A 25,683-nucleotide genomic window follows, 5' to 3' on the forward strand; every position below is an offset into this window, starting at 1 on the left:
TTACGTAGGACTATGTCTTTGATTCTATATAGGGGATCACTTTACGAAAAATGTAACGAAAAATTAAGAGATTTCAAATGCATAATACGCAAATTTATTCAGCATTTTTTCCGAATAAACAGTGGATGTAGTAAAACAAGTGAGCAATTTGACGAATAAAAGAGGTATGTTTTGCGAGCGAATGCAATGATAAATCATGTATTATGCATTCTTTCTTTTAGTTTGGTTCCCGTGAATGTTGTATGCAACACAAAATTGTGCAATAATTATTTCTATCAAACAAATTAGACATCCAGTCAATAAGTAACAATAAGAATAATACAATGGAATGAAGTCACAATACTATAGCAATACATCAAAAATAAAGCAGTTTTCTGATTTCATGTGTATTTTTCCACAAAATGCCACGAAATCGTAAGTATTTTCAACAAGCACCTTACTACTTACTACCTATACATTTATTATTATTCAAGAGCTATGCATTAAATTTTTAATTTCAGTAAAAAAAACATTTCTAGTTGCGAGTTTAGTTCGAGTTATTTCTACAACAAAATTCTCCCTTCTCCTTGTATTAAAAGAGTGAATTTTATGTGTCTGTACGAGTGGAATATTGCATTAAATATAATTATTCTTTATTTGAAAATTAACAAAACAACATCATATTTATATAGTTTATAGAATGAAAGCAAATTTTCAGAATATAAGTTTATTATTGGCGTCAACATTGGAAGTTGGGGGTCTTCGTAGCCACTTGGTTGAGCGTTCGCTTACTAAGCGATCGATCGTAAGTTCAAACTCAGGGCCCTCTATTGGCCATCTTTGTGTTGTTATAGAATAACTACGTTCACGCAACAATCATCAGCGATGGAGTAGCCTAAATGGCTACTACTACTGTGTAATTTACAATTTATAGAACCGTAAACATGTACATGTACACGATTAAAATCCAGCTCTGTTACAGCTAAAATACTAACTAGATAAATAAACAAATGGGATGAAAAAACATAGGAAGTTTTTTAATTGTGTTAACTGTAATGTTTTCAGGGGGTCTCCGTAGCCACATTGGTTGCGCGTTCGCTTAGTAAGCGATCGATCGTGAGTTCAAAACTCAGGGCCCTCATTGACCATCTTTGTGTTGTTACAGAATAGCTACGTCCACGCAACAATCATCAGCGATGGAGATCGATCCACGGTCGAAACTAGATCGATTCGTCCATACAACTGCTCTTCTCTGCAAGATACATCGGGCTGCTGTTCTATGAATAACTCAACAATGATCAACAACTGTCTCCGCTGTCCGGTCTAACTGGATAATGGAAGAACAGATAGAAAACTCTTACGCCTAAATGGCTACTGTGTAAATGTGTACCATATGCAATGGTGTAGTAGGGAATAGTCTAACGCCGAAAAATGGCAACTGTGTAATGTGCTAATTATAAATATGATAAACATGTGACATGTACACGATTAAAATTCGGCTCTGTTACAGCTAAAATACTAATGAGCCTAAAATAAACAAAAAGGGATAAAAAAAAACTGTAATGTTTTGCAGAACGTTTAGTTTATTCATAAAAGTTGATTCTGCTGATCCCCATATACAATTCATACAGTTCAGATGTGGAACTATGAATGAATTATACATTCCAACAACATTGAGCGTTAGGATAGTTTCTGGCTTTCTTTAATGCAAATATTATAGGAGTTATTCTATGTTTTATTGTTTGTATATGTTGTTTCCATTTTAAAGTTTCATCAATATTTAAGCCCATTTAATCCACAACATTAGCTTGTCTTAATATTCTATCACCAATTAGCAGACTAAAAGTCGGAGCTGGTTATCCTCCTGAAAAAATAATGAAATTTGACTTCTTGATTTTAATCCGCATCATATTTGCAGCAAACCATTTTGGAATAGTATTTAAGTCGTTCTGCATCTTATTTTGTAGTGTAGTGAAACTTTTTGCCCTATATTTCCACACGGCATCGTCTGCGTAGCATTCAAGTTCGCCTTCTAATTGTAGGCTAAAAACATCATTTAGAAAAATACTAAATAAAAGTGATCCAAATATGGATCTTTGAGGAATACCAGTTGAATATGGCTTTATTGGAATAATTTCAGAGACAGATAAGCCATAAAAACTCATTTTATGCTGAAGAATTTCATGTGAGATACAGTTGAAAGCCTTTGATAGATCAATAAAAAATACAAGCTACATAATCACCTTCATCTATACCTCTAACCACATAACTTAAGGGCTCCGAAGAAGCTGATGCTGTACTGCGTTTTGGCATAAAACCGAATTGTGTATCATTTATTAATTAACCATTATTACCCGATATTACCCATTAGTTTTTGAGGTATCAAATTACTACCAACAATTTCTTGTTTAGTATAGGAAAAGGAATTTACAAGCCTGGCTGCAATAGCGAGCGCATATATTTTGTAGGAATTGAAATCGCTGCAAGCTATTCAACATTTATGCAAATTCGTTGATAAATCAATCATACCGCGGCAATCACGCGTCACGTGGCCTCAGAAGACAGTAAAAAAAACTGAACGAACGCCGCAAACACAAATTCGAGCGATAAAAAATGTTCGACCCAAATTCGTGAATCTTAACAGGACAAACAAATTCTTCGACATCGAGGAAAAAAAAAGTTTTCCAGTGTATCACAGGTCCAGATTTGTGAGGGCAGCGCAGGCCAAGCCCCAGTGTAGGCGTTAAAGGTGAACGGATTTTCGAAGCAAAACCTATTGGCACATATCGACTTGGGGCTATTGCTCGCTTGCTCTCTCCCTCTCCCACCTCCCTCTGGTTTGTTGTCTCTGATTGACTGAACCGCAATCTTCCGGAATGAATTGATACAGAGTCGTCTACACGTGAACGGGGGTCTCGCATGGGGCCGCAAGAGATGCCCACGGCCCGAACACGGGGAATCAATCATAACGGATCAGAGTCCAGCGGCACGGAAGAAAAACTGGTTACGGTTATGCTACGATAATAAAGAGTATGTGTGATATGAAGCGTGAAAAATGCTCACTGACTCCCAAAGTGACATAAGTGATCCGGAGCCTGAACCAGAGCTCGTTTTGTATCCATTAGTCGAACCGGTATGGACGACGATTGTGGAGTGTTGCCTGAATCGAGTGCAAGAATGATCGATTGCCGAAGAGCTTTCTTTTTTTTCTCTTAGTCGGAAGCGCAAAGCCATAACGAATGTCATCCGAAGAAATGAATAAGTGTTATGTTGATTATGCAAATATGCAGGGCAGAGAATTGATACTCTTTCGTTTTCCTGGCAGCAGCAATCATTTACGCATGATGGATTGCCGAAAAGATCTGGTTTTATTAACAGCTGAAAATCGATTCCCCAGAAGTGAAGGTAAAATGCAGTTGACAGCTGTACATTCAAAAATGATTATCTGATGGGTCATATAAACACAAATCATCCAAAACGTTCGTATGTTTGCTTCTTTCTAATTTTTCGAACACATTTTTGATAATCACCGTTTCGGGAAGTTTTGAAAAGGCATACAATATTATTTATTGTGGAAATGTCTTCCCTGAAAAGTATCATTAACAATGTCCTGCCCAAAGCCTGGATAGTTATATATATTCGGAAGTGACTGTTAAGTGAATTATTCCTTTGCGGCCATAAAGGACCAACGCCATAATCACCTGCGGTGTAGCGCTCAAGCGCCTCTAGGTAGTTTTGGCTTTGAGAAGGGATTCTTGAGCTGTTTCGTATCTGATTTACAGATCTTTAGACCCCGATCTCAATTTGTTTTCCTTTTACTGCGTGTTCTCCGATTTCGGATGCCTTTTTTCTAGAAAGGACACTACGAGAATTAAAGCTCGTCACGCCCCGCTTAGCCCGTTCTCATTGAACCAATGTGTTTGACTCTACCGTTGACATCATCCTTCGAAGTAGAGATGAGACGAGCAAAGACTAAGCACCCCGACTAGGGAGCAAAGTTCTTCTCAATAAGTACACAGTGTAACAAAAAATGAGAATATTCCTCATTATAAAACCATCAATGTTATTACGTTCAAATTGGTATAGGAAATGATCGATAACTGAAACATTTTCCGGAAAACTGCAATAACCCCAAAAAATAACAAACAAGCTTGTGGCATAACTTGATGCATTTCAAGTACCCCACCGTGCGGATGCAGCTCGAGATGTAATGAAAACTCGACAGCGTCGGTAGCAAACCGACGTTTCTGTTTCACACGCCGGAAATGGCTACAGAAAGGAGTACGGAACGTGCCGCGAAGCATTGCTCCCGGCTCGGAAGTAATCCCTTAGCGCTTTTCAAAAGTCATGTTTCAGCTTTCCGATCCAACTATTCGGTGCTATATATACATAAACAGTCAAGCAACCAAACCAATACTGTGCGAACCATTCATGCAGCACTCACTCTGTCTCTCTATAATAAATTTATGATCACGTTCCACGAGTAAAATCAAATTTCGCCGAATAATACGCCGCTGGGGAAAATGCAGTTTTCTCAACATGCGCTACAGCATAGCATACAAAGTGAACTTTCTCGTGCTGCTGGCAAGCATAGAAATCCCTGCTGTATCGCCCGCGTCTGGTGCTGCGGAAATCGCACGCTTCCATTCCGCGTTCGGTGCATACGGGGCCTCGTAGCGTAAACCTTAGGAATTGATTGTGCTTGCAAGGAATGGATATGCAGCCACCACCCACGCACACTTTGCAGTGTGTTCACTTAAGCTCATCACGTAAAATCAATTTATCGAAACAGCAGAGGCCGGGCACAAGGTTTCCTTCAGATTTTATGACTTTGTTCCTTTAAATTTTCCCTTTCCGAAGGCTAGCGGCGACAATGCAGCCCAATAGAAGGCACTCTTGGAAGTCGTGCCCAGTTTTTATCGTGTGTAGGCATTCGATAGTTCTAATTACAAACCCAGTATCTGCTCGCATGACTAATTGGCAAGGAACAACCAGATGAATGGAATTCATACTAATGTAGGTTACGTGACATTCACGGAATCTTGGATTTAAAGGTGTAAAATCGTGTTGATTCGTAAGAATGACTTACTAGGGCTATATGGAGGGTACCTGATTTAAGCTGGAGATATCACGTTTGATATCAATTCGTATTCGCCAGGGGTGGTCAAACTTCCAATCCGTACTTTTTTACTACTAGCGTGGAAGCAAATGGGACGCTTCATTATTGCGATAACAACGCTCCCAGTGGTCAGATATGCAAGTTTTTGACAGCGCTTTGTTGTTTGTAAACTGCACTGCTCGGTCTATATTCTTCGCAGTTCAAAACTAACGTGGTTCCGTGATATTCATCATACAAGAGAAAGAAGCAAATAAAAAAATTGCGCAGTCACCTCCAAGATCCATCAGCGTTAACTCGGGAGCTGACTAAACTGCTGAATTATCCTAAAAGTACTGGAAACTCTTACGACTACCTGCAAATTTCAAACCAAGCGTTGGAGCAGAGCCCTTGATCGTCAATTGCGGCTGCCAAGTCAAAGCTGATCCCAACATCTCGGATTATGAATTGGCGAAAAAAAAACTGAATGCTGAGCGCTGTACTGTGCAGAGAGTCCGTCTCTGGGAAGGTTGCAAGAGATTCCGAGCAAGTAGACAACCCAACCGAAGACTAAAGCAACAATCGATGGTCATAACTTGTAACCTGTACGACCAGGTGCTGATGGAACGCGAACTTGTCATAAATATTTTTTGTAGTAGCACTATGTTTTTCAGTAAGAGTGTCAAATTAAAAAAGTTATGTGCATTTAATTTTTATGAGTGGTCTCAACGTTAACGTTAACTACTTTGCTGTGAACGGATTTTGGTGATTTGCATACTAATCGATTCGTGAAATCTCTAAGATTTATTTTAATGTTATATGATTTTCTAGCCCGTAAATGGTTCAATGGACGAAAGATTGGAAACATTTCTTACCTATCTTCTTCTTCTTCAATGGCACTAACGTTCCTAGAGGAACTTCGCCGTCTCAACGTAGTATTACTTGTGTCATTTTTATTAGTACTTAGTTGAGATTTCTATGCCAAATAACACGCCTTGAATGCATTCTGAGTGGCAAGCTCTAGAATACGCGTGATCACAGTGCAAGTCGGAGGAAATTTCTTTGACGAAAAATTCCCCCAACCAGAACGGGAATCGAACCCGAACACCCGGCATGTTAGTTATGACGCTAACCACTCGGCCACGGGAGCACAATTTATTACCTATCCGAATTGTCAATAACGAGCAACTGATGTAGCGGCGGTTATACACCACAAATGCGGGAAAACGAGTATAATCACTCAGTCAAAGATCAGTATACCAATGATCCCAACGTCACAGCTTAGGCTCTTGAAGAGCATTTCGTTACTATGACGGTTATATCATTTTCATATCCCCAGATAAGATCACTTGATCTTACCAAGGCTTTCGAGGTGGAGCTGCGGGAAACGGGAAAACGAGTATAATCACTCAGTCAAAGATCAGTATACCAATGATCCCAACGTCACAGCTTAGGCTCTTGAAGAGCATTTCGTTACTATGACGGTTATATCATTTTCATATCCCCAGATAAGATCACTTGATCTTACCAAGGCTTTCGAGGTGGAGCTGGGATGTTTCCTGTGTATTGAAGGGTTGCGATCCGTGGTCATCTAGGATTCAGCTTTCATTCTTTGTGGGGTGCTTGATTGGTAAACACCGTTTGCAGGGCCTCGGCGAGGGATCGAATGCCTCTCTCAAGGCATGAGTGAGAAAGCGTAGCTGAAAAGGAGTTTTCGCCGCGACAAGACTAGAGACGAATGAATTGGAAAAGTTTAAAGTCTGGACTATAGAGAAGAACGAGAACAGAATAAATAGCCGATCCGATTGATTTGAGAGAAGTTTGGTTTATTATGACCTCAAAGAGTTTTGGGATGCAAGAAATAATTGCTACTCCACGATAATTTCTAAAATAAGATCTATTACCAGATTTGAAGATTGGCACGAAAAAGATGTTTTTTCATATTTTTGGGATGCTTTGCGATTCCAATGATTTATTGAAAAGTCATAAAAGTGGATGTGTAAATCCAACTGCCATTTTTTTTTAAACGGTGGAATTCTGTCAGGATCTGGCCCTTTCGAGACATCCACCTGATTTAATGCGTCAAAAATTTCTCTGGAAGTTACTCCGAAGCTAACATCACATGGGAGTTCTGGAAGAAATGCCAAGAAATAACGATCTCGGTCCTCCTCAGATGTTTCAATACACTCTGTCCATCTTCTATAAGACCAGGTGATGATCTTGCTGCTTTGTCATTGTAAACAAACAACATTTCAATTTATATTCTAGTGTGTAGGTATTGGTAACTGCCATACACTGCATGATTTTCATATGTGATAATCAAAGATATACACCAGTATAACACAAGGCAAGCAAGTGACCTCAGGACTCTGAACTTCCGGATGGCCTGTACCCAAAATTATATTTTTTACAAAGGTTATAAGCTTTACAACTCACTGTCAAATGAAGCAAAGACAGCAACAAGCCTCAGAATATTCCGAAACATATGTAAAAAATTTTTGAAGAATTATCCGGATTTGTGAACTATTTGTTAGTTAACGTTAGTATAAATGTATGCATGTTGACGAAGTTATGGCGGATATATTATTGTCTTTTTATGTTGAATGTTCTCTGTTCTTTCTTTTTGTTTTTGACAATAATAATAATGATATTTAGTTAGATAGCAAGATTGTTGATATAAGATTTAAAAAAAAAATAATTGCGAAGTCTACAATAGTTTGAGCATCGCGCGCGTAAACAGACATGAACAATTCAGGATGAACCTCATTACAAGAGATTACACATTTGTTAAATAGATGGTTATAACGAGATTTTTCTGAGTTGAGGCAAATCTGATTGCGAGTTCCAACGGACATGTGTATTACCCAAGTTATGAAGGGCATATCATTTTTCGAATTATCAGTTTTGAAATAAGCTAACATCATTTCGAGGGGTTTGATGTGAAAACCGGGACGTAGCTGGGGATAGTCCAATCGGAATACTCGTAAGTTCATTTGTAAAATAAATTGTTTAGAGGCGAATGAACTGCAAAGTTTAAAGCCTCTTAAAAACAAAGAAAGAAAGAAATAAATAAATTGTTAAAACGAGTTTTTTTTCTGAGTGCGGCAGATCTGATTGCGAGTTCCAGCGTTAATGTTATCCTTAGAATATGAAGGGCCTGAAGTGCTGGCTCGAATCAGGCTTTTTTTTTGGAAGGAAACCAATTTATTCGTGATTCCAAACGTTTCGTAGATGTTTGCTTTGTACAATTTCTTCCAGTTTTGGGTTTTTTTTATTATTATTATTATTATTACATTAATAATTTAACAACATTTTCAACCATTTTCCGTGCGCTTGACTGACTAAAACTAACTTAAAATTTATACCGTTTACCCGCGGTTACTCGGGACTTAACCTAATCCATTCAAATTCCCATTCACACTTCCACTCATTTTCCTATTCATACAATCCACTCACACATATTCACATAATTATTGCGTTTCACGCATTTTGTATTATAACACTTTCTTTTAGTTTTGACATCTTCTTCTTTTACTTCATTTTTACAAAGTTATCTCATTTCTTGTCTTCTTTTTTATAATTTTTACAGACTTTAGATTAATACCGTTTACCCGCTGTTATTTGGGACTTAAACCTAATCCACTCAAATTCCATTTACAATTCCAATCATTTTTCCATTCATACAATCCACCTACACATTTTCACATAATTATTGCGTTTCACTCATTTTGTATTATAACATTTTCTTTTTGGTTTGGCATCTTCTTCTTTTACTTTTTGCAGAGTTACCTCTTTTCTTGTCTTCATTTTTGTATTTTTTACAGATATTATGAAAACTTCCAAAAACCTTTTTAATCACTTAAAACTAACTTAAGATTGATACCGTTTACCCGCGGTTACTCGGGACTTAAACCTAATCCACTCAAATTCCCATCTACACTTCCATTCATTCTTTCACTCATACAATTCTTGCAGATATAGTTGTATAATTATTACGTTTCACACATTGATTTTTATACTTTTTTACATATTTTTTTTCATTTGATCCTTTGTTTTTACATATTTTTCTAATTTCTTGCTCATTTCATTTTTGTTATTTTAACATATATTAAGGAAGCTTCCAAAATTCTTTTTCACTTGATCTTTTTGATTCCACCTAAATTCACGAATTTCTCTTTGAAAAACGAACAAACTAGCATTTGGGTGCCGCTGTACACAGAAAGCAATACAATGGATAACCAACCACGATGCTGCTTTGCAGAGGGGACTTCTACAATCAACTTCCCATGTCAAAAAATCTTCTAATTTTTCGAATTGCAATTTAAATCTTGTTCTTACAATTTTTGTTACCCATTCTCTCACCTCTTTTGAAGAAATGCAATGATGAATTCTATGATCATTGCTATCTTGCATATTGTTTCCACATCGTTCGCAAATATCACTCTCCGCATCCTTTATTCTATATTGTTTCGATTTTTGTCGATTTGCAAATAGGTCGTTAAACAGCAGAAACAGTGCTGACCTATCTTCTGCTAATAAATAAGAATAGCTTAGAATTTTCCAATGAGCAGTCCAACTTACTTCGGGAAAATTAATTTTTACAAGTGGAACAAATCCTTGCTGGTAAATTAATGAACGATAAAGTTGCTTAACAGAATCTACTCCATTATACAATTGAATCGATTTTTGAATCCACTCCTTTCCATTTCGTGATAGTTTAGCTAGATGTTTGAAATTCAGTAAATATTTTTCGCCAATGGTATTGTCATGCATTCGGTTATCTTTAACAATATTCCAAATAAATAGCGCTTTACATTTTTCAGTAGGGTCAATCAGACCAACTCCACCGTTATCGATATCGAGATATAACTGTCTTCTGTCCACACGAAAAATGCAATTTTTCCAAATGAAATTTCCAATTATGGTCTTCATTTTCGCAAAGTGCAAATTTTTGGCTGGGAAAAGCTGAGCTATATAAAGGGTGTGTCACATCAAATTGCATCACGAAAAAACGCTGTAGAAATTCGCCCAGTAGACCGATCCTTTTGAAAATTTTAGACAGTAAAATAAAAACTATTAAACAACTTTTGGCATTTTCTTTTTATTCATACTTCGAGCCCAAGCCCGTATGCTCGCACCTTCCTCTTTACCCCGTCCATAAGGTTCCGTACAACGTCAGGTTGTAGTTTTTTTTAACAGAAATCCATTTTCTCTTGAAGTCCGCCTCCGATTTGACAACTTTTGGGTTCTTCCGGAGGGCCTGCTTCATAATCGCCCAATATTTCTCTATTGGGCGAAGCTCCGGCGCGTTGGGCGGGTTCATTTCCTATGGCACGAAAGTGACCCCATTGGCTTCGTACCACTCCAACACGTCCTTTGAATAGTGGCACGAAGCGAGATCTGGCCAGAAGATGGTCGGGCCCTCGTGCTGCTTCAATAGTGGTAGTAAGCGCTTCTGTAGGCACTCCTTAAGGTAAACCTGCCCGACCGGCACGGTAGGTCATCACGAAGGGGGCGCTCCGCTTTCCGCAAGAGCAGATCGCTTGCCACACCATGTACTTTTTGGCAAACTTGGATAGTTTCTGCTTGCGAATCTCCTCCGGAACGCTGAATTTGTCCTCTGCGGAGAAGAACAACAGGCCCGGCAGCTGACGAAAGTCCGCTTTGACGTAGGTTTCGTCGTCCATTACCAGGCAATGCGGCTTCGCCAGCATTTCGGTGTACAGCTTCCGGGCTCGCGTCTTCCCCACCATGTTTTGCCTTTCGTCGCGGTTAGGAGCCTTCTGAACCTTGTATGTACGCAGGCCCTCCCGCTGCTTGGTCCGCTGGACGAATCAACTTGACAAATGTAGCTTATTGGCGACATCCCGGGCCGAACTTCTCGGATCACGTCTAAACTGCTTAACTACGCGCTTGTGATCTTTTTCACTGACGGAGCATCCATTTTTGCCGTTCTTCACCTTCCGGTCGATGGTTAGGTTCTCGAAGTATCGTTTTAGTGCTCTGCTGACCGTGGATTGGACGATTCCCAGCATCTTACCGATGTCCCGATGTGACAACTCCGGATTCTCGAAATGAGTGCACAGGATTAATTCACGACGCTCTTTTTCGTTCAACGACATTTTTCCAAATTTACGAAAAATTGACAGTGAAGCATGTCCAACGTGATCTATACACTCTTATCTGATTATAAGCGAAAGCTGAAGATATAATTCCTAAAAATTAAATTTCTACAGCGTTTTTTCCGTGATGCAATTTGATGTGACACACCCTTTAGTACTGTGGAATACTTCAATAGACGTCGTGACGTAATTGCGCTTCAATAGAAAAACGCGAGAACTGTGGATTCAAATGAAACGCTCAATGTGCATTAAAAATATGTATCATTATTATTAGACACTATTGATGACTTCAAATAAGTCAACAACAAATGTAGAAAGTTAGCCGCCGTTGTCAGATAGCAATGAATAATGCCCAATATGCATCGTTGAAGCATCTCTCTCAACTTGATTATCTCAAAAAATAAGTTAAGGTTGTGAATTTATTCACATGTGTACATGTGTCTGTATGAACCGAGCGCGGGAGTGACCGCATAAAAGAGCCATGAATCAATATCCGTTTGGATGTCAGCGTTCATTATGATTTATCTGCTCTTGTCGGAAAAGTTTGATATATGTTCGCTTCTTTGCGCTGGATCTTAATAATACATCGGACTATGTGTGTGCGCGTATAATGATGTGAAGCGGAAAGACATACATTGAAGTGTGTATGTCCCGGCAATCAAACATGCGAACAGCAAAAATATTTATAGCCCCCAAAATGCAAAAACTTTTTGTCGCCAAGTACTGGAAATCAGCGGCGGCGGCGGTGGCAATGTCGCCATCGTCTGTGATGTGTGTAACATGTTGTATAAATCGGTAAGATCCTTCCAACTAGAACAGCCCCCTAAAATCCGTACCTTCTTGGGCTTTATCATCCCTCCGAACGATGGAATTCACACTACAAAATAAGAACCGCTGACATTCGACATCGAGCAGCAGCACAGGACGACGGCGTCAAGTTTTTTTTTTGCTTCCTGGAACGCAACATTACCCCGCCTCCGATGCCGATGATGATGCCGTTGTGAACCGAGCGGAGAGAAAATTGAGGGAGCTTTTCTTTGTTTGCTCGCCCCGTACACACACAGTGTCCTTTATTACGTCCTTTGAGATTCCCTACAACATAGATATAAATTACGGATAATAATGGGGTGTGTGAGAGCAAGACTAACGAATGTGAAAAGTATCCCCGATATCACGTTCGACACGAAGTTGTTTTTTATGTGAATTGAGGTGGTAAACCACGGGCATTATTTTATTATTAACTTTTCACCTCGACAGTTTTCCGAACGAGTTCGGATATGCTCTGACGCGAATTGGGGGATAAGATTTGAAAAAGGATATTGCTGTTTTCGGAGAGGCATTATTGCATGGAACGAGAACCATACAACAGGCTCGGCATCCGATGTTTAACATGACTGTGGGGTTGGGAAATATTTAGCAATAGGCATACGATTTGTTCTCAGTTTCGTCTTTTTATCATTGTCTCCTTATTACGATATAGGAAACGAATTCCTTAAAATCTGTTCTGTACATTCTACAATCGCAGAATATATTGTAAAATAAATTGTTGTCAAATTCGTGAGTTTCATGTCTGTTTTTTTTTTGTATTGTTCCTTCATTCCAATTGGTTTCTAAACTTTTATCTAAATTGATTGAAATAATAAAAATCACAAATGCTGTGATAAGTATGATTTTGCTTTTTTTGCTCGGGTATGATATGGATAATTTTATTGATCAAAGATATTGTGTGAAACTTGGTGACTCAACCATGTCGAAAACACGGGTGTATGAATGATATGAGGCATTCAAAGGCGGCCGAGAAGGAATGAACGATTTATCACGTTGTTCGATATCTCATTTTTTCGATTTTTTATGAGATTCTAAACAGCGAGTTATCATCAAAAATATCTCATTTTTAACAAAAACGGCCGTCATTTTGGCAATTTTTCGAATTTTCAAAAACCCCTATGTAACGCTTTAGATATTATTCTAAGGTTTCAAAATATTCATTGGAATTCGTTCTGCGATTCCCCGTTGCTTCAGAACCGATACCACCAGCAAGGTACAGATTTTCAGACAACATCTACGCATCCAGCTGTCAACAGCGTAATAATCATAATTCGTGCACTCAAAAAATGTAAAATACATTTTCAAATATACCTTAAACAATAACCAAGATACCCGTATTCAGACCTTTTCTGGAACACTTACAAATTATGTAAACATCATGCTTACTCACCATTTGTATCAGATTTATATAGCTAAACCATTAAATTAACGCATTTTGATGAACTCAATTCTGATCATGAGTTGTCCAATTTAATAATGTTGTTTTGCCGAAATGATTTCTATGGCAACCGCTTGGAGCGCTGCAGTTTGTTTATCGTGTCCCTCGCGTATAGCAGAATTAAAGTTTTTCTATGTTAAGTGTCTTTAGGTGAACACTTTTGAAATGCGATATTCTGAAGAAAGCCTAAATTATGAATGGATCAATATGATGATAGTAAACTCTAGCAATGATAAATGCAACATCTACTTGAGAATTCGAATGTTTTCATTCAAAAATGGTGATTTCTAAAGCCGGACAAACCATGATCAAAATTCCTCTTTGAGGAAAATCGTTGAAAAACATAAAAATTTGAATAATTTCAACGCCTTATGGTAGTATTAGCAACCAGAGACTTGGGGCTTTTCAACAAACCCAAACTTGTATCGATTATGTGTGATTTTCATGAAGAAAAATCGATTTGCATTTACTAGTTGCGTAAAAACAAACCAAATCGGACAAACCAAGATCATTTACCCTAATGGTACCAAATCAGAAAACAGGGTACGTTTTCATGAAATGGAAATAGCAAATGCAGTGTTCGTTGTACGGACAATGTGGATAAAGAAAATCCAATTTATTGAGTACTAGCTGACCCGGCTGACTTCGTCCCGCCCAAAATTTGTTTTTTGTTATCAATACCTTCAAACATTCACGTTTTCTTACTATGAGCAAGCTCATGAGTCCAATCGCAGAACTGTTCATTGATTGATCTTCTAATCAACTCCGTTAAATTTACCTTTTACTATAAAATTCCTAGTACTTCTACCAAAACTCATCATTATAATATCAGATTATTTTCAAAAAAATTTTCTATGTTTATGTTTGGTTGGAATATGTACATTATTTTTATGGGATCTCCTCTCCATTTCAGAGGAGGTAGAGGTGTCGTAGCATCATAGAAACATTTCTCGTACCCAAAAACCCTCACATCCCAAATTTAGCTCCATTTGCTTGATTAGTTCTCGAGTTATGCAGATGTTTGTGTTTTATTTGTATGGCAGCCACCCCTTAGAGAGGGGGAGGAGTGTCGAACCACCATAGAAACGTTTATCGATCCCTAAAACCTCTATATGCCAAGTTTATTTACGTTTGCTTGGTTAATTCTCGAGTAATGCAGAAATTTGTGTTTCATTTGTATGGCAGACCACAAACCCCCACCCCCTCCCCCTTATATAGTCACAGATAAAAGTACCTTGGAATTGTACTCAAAAAAAACCCCATACGATGCTAAACAGGTACTGAACCAAGGTCGGCTGGGTTGTAAGGGTGTTCCTCACAACCACGCTAACAACACAAACACTGGTAGTATCATACCAATGCACGAGAATATTACACCACATTTGAAAATGGAATTAGATCTAATAAGTATACAGGGAAAGAGTTTACTGAAAGTAAAACGAAGCGCGTAAAAAAATACATTTTAACGTGAAACCCTTGATGCGTGTTTATTCGCAAAGTGTCTTTTATATTGCTATATATTACACATAAATGCGCCTCTCGCTTGAGTAAATGCTGCACTAGGATGAGTGGATATCACGTTTAGTGATACTATTAAACTCATTTAATGTAATGTATGAGGATTTCAAAAAATGTGCTAAATATTGTGATCGCAAGGCATGATCGCCCACAGAATATTTATTGCGATAACGCAACTAATTTTGTGGGCATCGAACAAAATTTGTTGCGTTATCGCAACTTCGTGAAGTATGCAAGCAGTTATGCTGGATCTCGGCTCATCTCGCCACTTTCACATAGTCCGAATGACTTCCGAGTTTTGCCGCCTGGACATTTCCTAATCGGTCGACCTCTACCCGATCCATAGTATGAGTTTGTTCCAGCGAATCGTCTTAATCGTTGGGTACGGCTACAGAGGAACATTGAAATGTTTCAATCTACAGCTAGGTCATGCGGAGTAAATAATTTTTTTTTCAAGTGAATTTTGCTTGAAAAACAAAATATCTTACAACTTTTTTCCCGATGCTGTATTTTTCCCTTCCTGTTAAATATTTCTACTATGAAAGGAGCAAACATTCTCGTGGCTCGGGCTTTGTTTATTTACCTTTTTGACCGAACCAGAATTTCACTCAAGCAAGATTATCTTTCTGCAGAAATCTTTGTGACGTTAGATTCTTGCTACACGCAGTTGAGAGATGAAGGTTTCAAAAATTCAAGAAACGTTTATTCGGAATAGTCAGATTCTTTGCCGGTTTTGATAGTTTCAAGTTTTGAGTAGTTCAGAAATCAATAGTACTGGAATGTACTACCAAAATGTCCGTTGGGTCCGTAATTTTTTAACACTATTCCATTGATGAATAAAATATGGTTTGTTCATTTTTATTAATACGATTATTTTTGCCTTTAATATCAATACTTTCACTATGTAGTGGATTTTTATAAGAAAAGTAATACTTTTTCACCTCCTGATCATTGAATCTCTTTTGACATTTCTATGGGATTCTTTTTGACAACCAATTTGATTCAATCCGCATGACACAGATCTACACTATTAGGAATAATTTCGGGACACAACACGTGAATACTTTCGGCTTACACTGTGGTCACGCGTATTCTAGAGCTACAAGGCATTCAAGACGTGTTATTCGGCATAGAAATCTCAACCAAGTATTAATGAACGACGCTAGTTAATGAATACGTTGAGACGGCAAAAGTTCCACAGGGAACGTTAACGCCATTCAAGAAGAAGAACACGTGAATACTTAACAAACGCAACAGGACATACGTTCAAAATGTTTTTTGTTTTTATTCCATAGGAATCGACACGAATTTTGTCGCAACAATCCAATTTTAGGTTGGAGGAAAAGCTTTTATTTTTTTAGGGTAGATTGTAGTGGTCGATATCTCGCACTGTAGAAGTATGATCGGGTAACGTTAGATAAAATTATGTTCTAAACACGGCTTGTAGACATTTTTATTGTTATGTATTAGAATTATAGGCCGGATAATTAATTTTTCCCTGAGTGTATTCCATTACATTCAATGTTTGTAACATTTCCAATTAAAGGGTGTGTCACATCAAATTGCATCACGGAAAAAACGCTGTAGAAATTCGCCCTGTAGACCGATCCTTTTGAAAATTTTAGACAGTAAAATAAAAACTATTAAACAACTTTTGGCATTTTCTTTTTATTCATACTTCGAGCCCAAGCCCGTATGCTCGCACCTTCCTCTTTACCCCGTCCATAAGGTTCTGTACAACGTCAGGTTGTAGTTTTTTTTTTAACAGAAATCGATTTTGTCTTCGACGGCGCCAGTGGTTGTGTGGTTAGCGTAACAGCCTCACAATCCGATCGGCCTGGGTCCAATCCCAGCTGGCGTCGTTGGAATTTTCTGAGGCGAAAAATCTCTGGTTACGTCTTCCTTCGGAGGGGAAGTAAAAGAAGTTGGCCCGGCTCATGAGTTGTTGAGTCTGATAGGTAGGAACAGGTGGAGTCGCCTCCCTGATGTCGGTGATTGGCACTGAAGTGGCGGAAATAGGCCGACGAAAAATAAGCGAAGATATATATATTTTGTCTTGAAGTCCGCCTCCGATTTGACAACTTTTGGGTTCTTCCGGAGGGCCTGCTTCATAATCGCCCAATATTTCTCTATTGGGCGAAACTCCGGTGCGTTGGGCGGGTTCATTTCCTTTGGCACGAAGGTGACCCCGTTGGCTTCGTACCACTCCAACACCACCTTTGAATAGTGGCACGAAGCGAGATCCGGCCAGAAGATGGTCGGGCCCTCGTGCTGCTTCAATAGTGGTAGTAAGCGCTTCTGTAGGCACTCCTTAAGGTAAACCTGCCCGTTTACCGTGCCGGTCATCACGAAGGGGGCGCTCCGCTTTCCGCAAGAGCAGATCGCTTGCCACACCATGTACTTTTTGGCAAACTTGGATAGTTTCTGCTTGCGAATCTGCTCCGGAACGCTGAATTTGTTCTCTGCGGAGAAGAACAACAGGCCCGGCAGCTGACGAAAGTCCGCTTTGACGTAGGTTTCGTCGTCCATTACCAGGCAATGCGGCTTCGTCAGCATTTCGGTGTACAGCTTCCGGGCTCGCGTCTTCCCCACCATGTTTTGCCTTTCGTCGCGGTTAGGAGCCTTCTGAACCTTGTATGTACGCAGGCCCTCCTGCTGCTTGGTCCGCTGGACGAATGAACTTGACAAATTCAGCTAATTGGCGACATCACGAACCGAACTTCTCGGATCACGTCTAAACTGCTTAACTACGCGCTTGTGATCTTTTTCACTGACGGAGCATCCATTTTTGCCGTTCTTCACCTTCCGGTCGATGGTTAGGTTCTCGAAGTATCGTTTTAGTACTCTGCTGACCGTGGATTGGACGATTCCCAGCATCTTACCGATGTCCCGATGTGACAACTCCGGATTCTCGAAATGAGTGCACAGGATTACGAAAAATTGACAGTGAAGCATGGCCAACGTGATCTATACAGTCTTATCTGATTATAAGCGAAAGCTGAAGATATAATTCCTAAAAATTAAATTTCTACAGCGTTTTTTCCGTGATGCAATTTGATGTGACACAACCTTTACTGTGTGTTCCGTTTCAGATAGTTCCTTAAGAGTATACTTCTGACAACCATTATTTCACTATCCGAAAACAACAGTCGTTAGTGTTCGGACCTCGAAGAAAATTCTAGAAATAAAACTAAATTAAAGAAAATTCAGTCGATTCATTCATTTATTTTTGAACATTATGAGTAAAAAAGCTCAGAAGTAGGTTTACTCTCTCGCGTACGTGAAGATGAGTCGTTTGTGCCGCGAAGAAGGCCTTTTTAAGTGACCGCAACGGAATAAAGAGGAATTCCGTTTTGTTTGCCGCCGTAACTCTCTTTCGAACGCTGTGTAAAACGCCAGTGAAACCCAGAAATGGAAGTTTATAATTTACGTGAATTTAAGAATTTGTAGTTTGACGTGGAATTGCCCATTCTGAAAAACGAAGGGAGAATTGCGTCGTCAAATGGAAAAATGGTAGAAAGGTAGCGAGTGAGACTGAAAGACGTTGGTGGTTCGTCGAATGCAGTTTTCGGTTCGAGTTTGTGTACTGCTATGGGAGGTAATGAAACCTGCAATCGAGGTTGTCATTGAGATTTAATATGAACTTATGTCGGATGAACGATCGTGTCTTCCAATAGAAGTAGTGATCAATACTCAATTCAGCCGTTCAAAGCAGTATTTTTAAACAGGAAAATGGAAGATGAAAAACAGAAAAGCGAAAACACAAGTTTTTTGGAATTGCTGCCCAGTTTGTGCATAAGGAAGGAGGGTGTACTAAGTATGATGTAAGCAACTTCATTCGGCACATTGGTAATTGAGAACGATTTGTTCAGTGAACATGTTACATCAGCGAAAAAGCAGCGGAACATTCCAAAAAAGTTCGATGTTGTTGATGAACAGTTGTTGGCCAATACATGTATGAAGCTTGTATCTTATAATAACCTTTCGCCGTCGGGTTTCTACTGGGGAGTCTTCAAATAGTTGCTGGACCCCTTAGAAGCCTCTGTACAAATCAAACTGAATAGAAATAATGCAACTGGACACAGCGAACGAGCAGCTTCAAAAATCCAGGCAGCTATAACCAATGAAATGAGAAGTAAACTTCTATGCCTGATGATCGAGACTTAGTCTCTCAACTCAACCACCATGTTCTAAGGATCGTTGTTAAACTCCCAAGTTGTAAGCAGGGCTTTTGGCAAGTTAATTTTAAATTAATTACGTAGCTGTTCAATATCGCATACATATGTTGATAAATGTGGGGAATGAAGCTGCTCACCTGCGTAAGAAAGCTAAAGGATAAGTTGGAGATATCTGTGTTGGATGAAGGAAAGAAAGAAGAGGAAGATTCAAACAAAATCACCGACGAGTTTCACAATCAACCAAGAGAACATAAAGCTAGTGAGATGTTCTATGCATTCTGCATTCTATCATTCCAAACGCGATGAAGAAGGATTGAAAAAATTCTCAATAGCTTCTTTGTGCAAAATGTCTTCTTCATCCCGTTGGGGCAGGAATTTCTAGGTATAGATATAGGTCAGAAAGCTCGAGAACAATCCGTTTTTCAAACCTTTGGTGGAGTCGTTGTCGAGTTAGGGAAACACATTTCGATGGGAACAAATCAACAATATCTCCGACTTGCATGTATTTGCAATGCCTATTTCCCCAGGCTCCATGATTTGGAAGTCCGTGTAAGGAACAAAAATTTTCGGTGGGAACAAAAATGATCCCGATTTGCATGTATTTGCAAAGTCGATTTCCCCTTACTCTTTGGTTTTGAAGTCTATGTTGGGGAAACCCAATTCCACCGTTACTCTGGTTGTTTCTTTTGGGCGGCTTCAATTTCGTTCTTTACGTGAACGCTTCCACTTGAAGATTGAATGTTTCATCCGATTTCATCTCTCCAAACCGGACTTTCTCAGACTGGCTTCAAAAAAATAGAATTAAAAGAGACGTATGAGGACATATTAGTCTTACAACGCCAGCAACTGATCATGCCTGATGGAATACTGCACATCCTTCCACATTGTCATTTTCATTACTTTCAATGAATACGATCCAAACAAACGAAATTTTCATTCGGATATAAGACATTTTCATGCTATATGCGACTCTTTTATTTTTATTTGACGACTTTATAATTTCGCTTCAGTGTGAAGAATGAAACAAATGAACGCGAAACGACACAACACTGTTCAGAGGTGAGGTGATATTTTTTTCTATTGAGCGTGAAAAAAGAGTAATATTACTTTAGTCTGCATGAGTTTGCAGCAAATTGAAGGTGATAGCCGCATTAGTGAATGAGGATGTGTTAATTGAAGCGAAATTCTAAGGCCCTGATTATGATTCGTCAACAAAATTTAACTTCTTATTAGGACAAACGCTAGATATAGGGTACAGACTAGGGGGGCGTTGCTGATTAATGGTCAGCTGCATCCCAATAGGAAGTATCCCGTGTCGGGCACATGTACAGAGCATCGAAGACTGCAACATACCAATTATGAGAACACTTGTAATACTAACCTCGAGCCAACCGCGAGTAATCGGTTACATATTACTAACATAGTTGTAAGCAAACATTGTCGAAATATTGAACTCCCGGCCCCGTTAGGCTGACACCATATGAGCCTTAATAAAATATATATTTTGGATAAAAAAAACGCTGGAATATGGGAAATAGATCAGGACATTTCCTGTTAAATCAGGACAGATGGTAATCCTAAGTAGGGGGTAATTTTGTTCACACCGGAATGTATTTCCCTAACACGTACTTCAAAAGCAAGGTGTCTGGGAAAATTTGTATTACAAATACATGTAATTTGGGAGAACTTTCGTTCCAAAATGTGTTCCCAAACACGAAATTCAAAACCAAGGTGCCTGGGTAAACTCAGTTTGCAAATACATGCGAGCTGCGAGTACTTTTGTACTCGCATGCCTTTGTGCAGACCGGAATACGTTTACCTAACACGTACTTCTAAACTGGGGAGTCTGGAAAATCGAAGATATGCCTTCATAACTTCTGCTCACTGAGTTTTTACGCATACCGTTCGATGATTAGGAATAATGCTGTCATCAAATTTGCTTGTACCGAAGAACATAATCTGTTACAATGCATGAATTTGTGTTACATAACATTTGTTCAAATTCTTCACTTACAAAGCAAATATGTTGAATTCAATTGAATTCGAAAGTTGTTTCAATAATTTAATCAATACAAACAAATTATTACTTAGCCAACGGTAGTCCCTTGCGGTTAGATCATAGATATAACCCACTCATTTTACCATTCTCTTCTATTTCATAAGGCATTCATTAAATTTAGCTGGTATTACTTGCTTAGACTGTTCAAACTACACCCATACCTCGCTTTACGGCCCAGATACGTTCCTGAGTCGCTAAGAAAAAAACCGTATAACGAATCAATTATTCCAATACAAACTCATACAAACTCTATCGGATCGGTTCCAAGCTTGTTCAACGAAAAGCCGTATAAAGAGCGGCCGTATAGCAAGGTATGGGTGTATCAGAAATCTTCTAAAAATTTCATTGCAGCTTTTTCGAACCAGAATTTCTGGATGCTGTTCTTTATCCTTACCTTGTAAATTACGATGATTGCAATAGATTGATTTGCAAGACGTAATATTGTCGTAAACGTGCATCACCAAGAAGAGATCATCCTCAAAGAACAAAATTATTCATGCCAAACACTTTCACGTAAATCACTCTTCAAACTAACCAATTCTGCTTTTGCTCCCTCCGAAAAAACCATCGAGGGGTCATTTATCCTCGTCTGCCCTTTTTCAGCACCGTGTGTATGTAACCCAGCTCTTCAAATGCACAAACTCCGAGGAGACTTTAATTCTTCCTTCTTGCGCGTTCCGTCGGGTTGCGAAACCACTCCGCGTAAATATTTTATATATCCAGAGCGCTTTCTTTATTATGTTTCACTTAACTCGTGTGAGAATTTCTCCGTGGGCTTATGCTACCATTCAATCTTCCTTTGCCTCGAAAGCCTTCTTTCTTAATATTCTGTCTGCACGAATAAATTTCTTCTCCCGAAAGGATCGGTCTTCTTAAAACCTGTGTGTTAATCTTCAGATTTTTTTTCTTCTATCTATGAAAGGGCAATGCATCCGTTCTTTCACTTGTAGTGCGGTTGTGTACATGACACTATTTTCATTCAACTCTCCATCACATTTTCACCAGCGGATGCGGAAGTTTCAATCACAAGTAGCGCTCACACAAATCACCACTGGACTGTTGGAAAATTCCGCGCAAACGCGCCAAAAAATCTCTGCTATCTTCCCTTTCGTTACTTTTCATTAACAATACATTGGCTCTTTGTTTGCACACTCAAATTCACTTAAAACACACGAATCATCACCTGAATTGGCACGCTTTTCGATCAGAACGATTTATTATAATTTGCCTGAACTGGTCTGACCACACCACACTTTCGCAACGGCCGAAGGCAGGCAAAAAAAACGGCAAAAACTGATCAAAACCCGTTCCAGCGAACGCGACTTTACTCCGTGAACCCGATGCACAAAAGTATCCACCAGGATAACACAACTCCTCTCACACTCCAATGCAATTTCACTGTTCAAACAGCACACAGTATACCTGGGGGTGAGAAGCTGCGAAAACCCGTCTAACAACCAGTCTATGCGACATTCAGAACTCAACTGAACTATAGACGATCGAACACGCCGAGTGAAAGTATATCCCCGATCCGAACGTGGCGAGGTACGACCACGACAACGAATGCGTACCGAAAACAGGCTGCCGAGTGACACAGTCTCAGATACGAGAGGCTCCTCGTAAGCCGACAACACGATGGGAGAAAAACGGATCAAAACATAATTGATAAAAACACACCAAAGTTTTGTTATGGCGGCGTATGCGAAGCATACCTCACGGAACAAGCGGAAAGCGGTACGAGCAAGCATGCTGGAGTGGGTGTAACACTGATGCTCTCACGAATACTACCTAAGTTGCATCGTACGAATCGCAGCATCGCATCGCATGGATGAACATAAACAAAGTTCATTTCGAAAGTGAGTTCCCACTGAAGCAGATGTGGCTACTTCACTGATTTTTGTTGTTCGCTGTGAGCGCGACCGTTTCACGAGGAAAATCACTTTCCACCACTGATTCTTGATATTGAGTGGAAATGATGATGTTTTTCAATTAATGGGCGAGTGATTTAAAATTATTCGGTTGAGGGTTTAGTTGTTGCTAGCAGGGTTGTGTGCATTCCTTCGGTTTGACATACATGTCATTTTATCATTTGACATTATATTTCAAAAACATGCTAGTGTCATTCTACAACAAACTTGGTTGTTCAACGTATTAAAAATGTCGAGATTCGTTCCTATTTCATTTGAAGAAAAAGCGATCAAAGCACACCTTTTGCTTATATGTGGAAGCTTATGGTTAACATGTTCTAACTGTGAGAACATGCGAGAAATGGTTTCGGCAATGCTGATTTGATCTGAACAACAATTACCTTCCTGGTACAGCGAAACGGTTTGAGCGCGCGGGATTCCACGAGTTGTTGGATACAGACCCATCCCAAACACAACAAAAATTGGCAGAAACACTGTATGTATCCCGAACAAAAATTGATTATCGTTTAAAAGCCATGGGGAAGTCCCAAGTACGGAAAATGTGCGCCACACATATTGAGCGAAAGGCAAAGTGAGCATAACATGGATTAACTGAGTAACGTTATCACACCCACCGTATTCTCCAAGCCGGTCCCCTTTTTGCTCAAAATTGGGCATAAACTTGCGGAGTAGCACTCCACCGAATATAAAGATGTCAAAAATGAGTCGGTGAATAGTTTTTCTCGAAACAAAAAAAGAATTAGGGGAAATCAGGGTAAAACCGACACCCCCAGTTATGAGAAATTTTTTGAAATATCCCTTGTATACACTTGTTATTTCTTACGTTTCGAGTCACCCGACAGCTGCGGAAGTCGCTCTGCTGTCAACACAAACAACAAAACTAAACCGGACAGCAAACAGGAGTTAGTTCGTGTAAAATTTCGCTAGTGAAATTTTAGTGTTTCAGTCGGAAAATTTTGGAAAATTCGGTACTTTTGTGAGCCTCAAGATGATTTAAATCATTGTTCAGTATATTTTGTGGGACGGTAGGTTGTTTCATGTCTGATCGATGCTCGAAAACTTTGTTTTGAAATTTCGAGTTCATTCGGGGTAGCATCGATACCTTCAGTTAGGGTAAAACGGACACCTGGTTTGTGTTTCATTGATAGAGAAAATGCGTTCTTACTGTTTGTAGATGCCTCGTGTTTATATTTGGAAGACAGATCGGCAGAGCTGGACTAATAAAACAATCAGAACCAACGTTGAACCAGGTGTGTTAACAAAAAAGATTGGCAGAGCTCATCGACACATCTCCCGTGGACGCTCACCTAAGCCGGGATCAAAACTCTCCTCTCCCTTCTTAATGTGTCCACTCCCATTTATTTCAACTAAAACATCAATTTTTGTATTCTATCAAAATTCGAGTTCTACCAAAACAAATGATCAACGGATACTGTAGAATTGTTCATGAATAGTTGAAGAGATATTCTGTAACGATTTTATGTCGAAGAAACATGGGAGGTCTTGGAAATATGTGAAAATCCTTAGAGTGTCGGTTTTACCCTGGTTTCCCCTATTGGGGAAGAATCCACAATCGGCCTGAAAGATGGGCTAAATGTGTAGAATCAAATGGAAATCGTTTGATGGTTCTCCTAAAACGACGGATTATTGTCTACCCACCGTGAACTCAAACTTAGGTATGCCATAAAGGTACTCGCGTTAGCATTAGTAAATAGCATGTAAAATAGCGTGCAATTTGGGAGAAATCCTAAACAAAATTTTAATTCACTTTGTCTCCGAGTCATAAGTCATTGGAATCAGAAAGATTCCCAAAATTATGGAAAAACTCTTTTCTTGTACCAATATTCAAATCCGGTTATAGATTCAATGTAAGAAATTATCGTGGAGTAGCAATTATTTCTTACATTCCCAAACTCTTTAAAGCGATGATAAACTAAAAACTTTTTCAACAACTAAAAACACGAATTACGAATAAGCAACACGGTTTTTTCGAAGGACAATCAACGACAACAAATTTGCTGGAATTTATCACATTCACTTTGAATGCAATGAATAATGGTAATCAAGTTGAAGCTCTATACACTGACTTTAGTAAGGCTTTCGATCGTGTTGATATACCCTTACTCCTTCTTAATCTTCAAAAAATAGGGATAAAAGTCAAACTATTGAAATGACTAGAATCATATTTGACTGACCGCACGAAAATGATGAGTTTTAATTGGAAAATCTCAAAACCAATATTTGTTACATCCGGAGTTTCTCAAGGCTCTCATTTGGGGCCGCTTTTGTTATTTTTTTTTGTTAATGACGTTTGCGTTTTCATTAACAGTGTTAAGGCACTTATTTACGCAGATGTAATGAAGCTTTATATGGAAATAAAGAATGAAGAAGACTCTCAAACATTCAAAAATGTAGTTGACATATTTTATAAGTGGTGCACTAAGAGTTTATTACAGCTCAATGTTAGGAAATGCACTTTGATGACTTTTACAAGAAGAAGAACACACTTGAACAATGGTGTTAAGCTGGGAAATCAAC

General features: G+C 39.0%; 1 protein-coding gene across 6 annotated transcripts in view; it reads right to left on the reverse strand.

Annotated features, from left to right (window-relative positions):
• The window catches only part of LOC129780016 (protein slit), a 382,554-nt gene extending 359,840 nt beyond the window's left edge, over window positions 1-22,714 (reverse strand). For all 6 annotated transcript variants that reach the window (XM_055787862.1, XM_055787861.1, XM_055787860.1 and 3 more), the window contains exon 1: window positions 21,612-22,714. The gene's annotated coding sequence lies outside the window, so the exon portion shown is untranslated. The remainder of the gene's footprint in view (window positions 1-21,611) is intronic.
• Window positions 22,715-25,683: the final 2,969 nt, after the last annotated feature.

The sequence above is a fragment of the Toxorhynchites rutilus genome, chromosome 3 (genome assembly GCF_029784135.1).
Source record: "Toxorhynchites rutilus septentrionalis strain SRP chromosome 3, ASM2978413v1, whole genome shotgun sequence".
Classification (NCBI taxonomy): domain Eukaryota; kingdom Metazoa; phylum Arthropoda; class Insecta; order Diptera; family Culicidae; genus Toxorhynchites; species Toxorhynchites rutilus.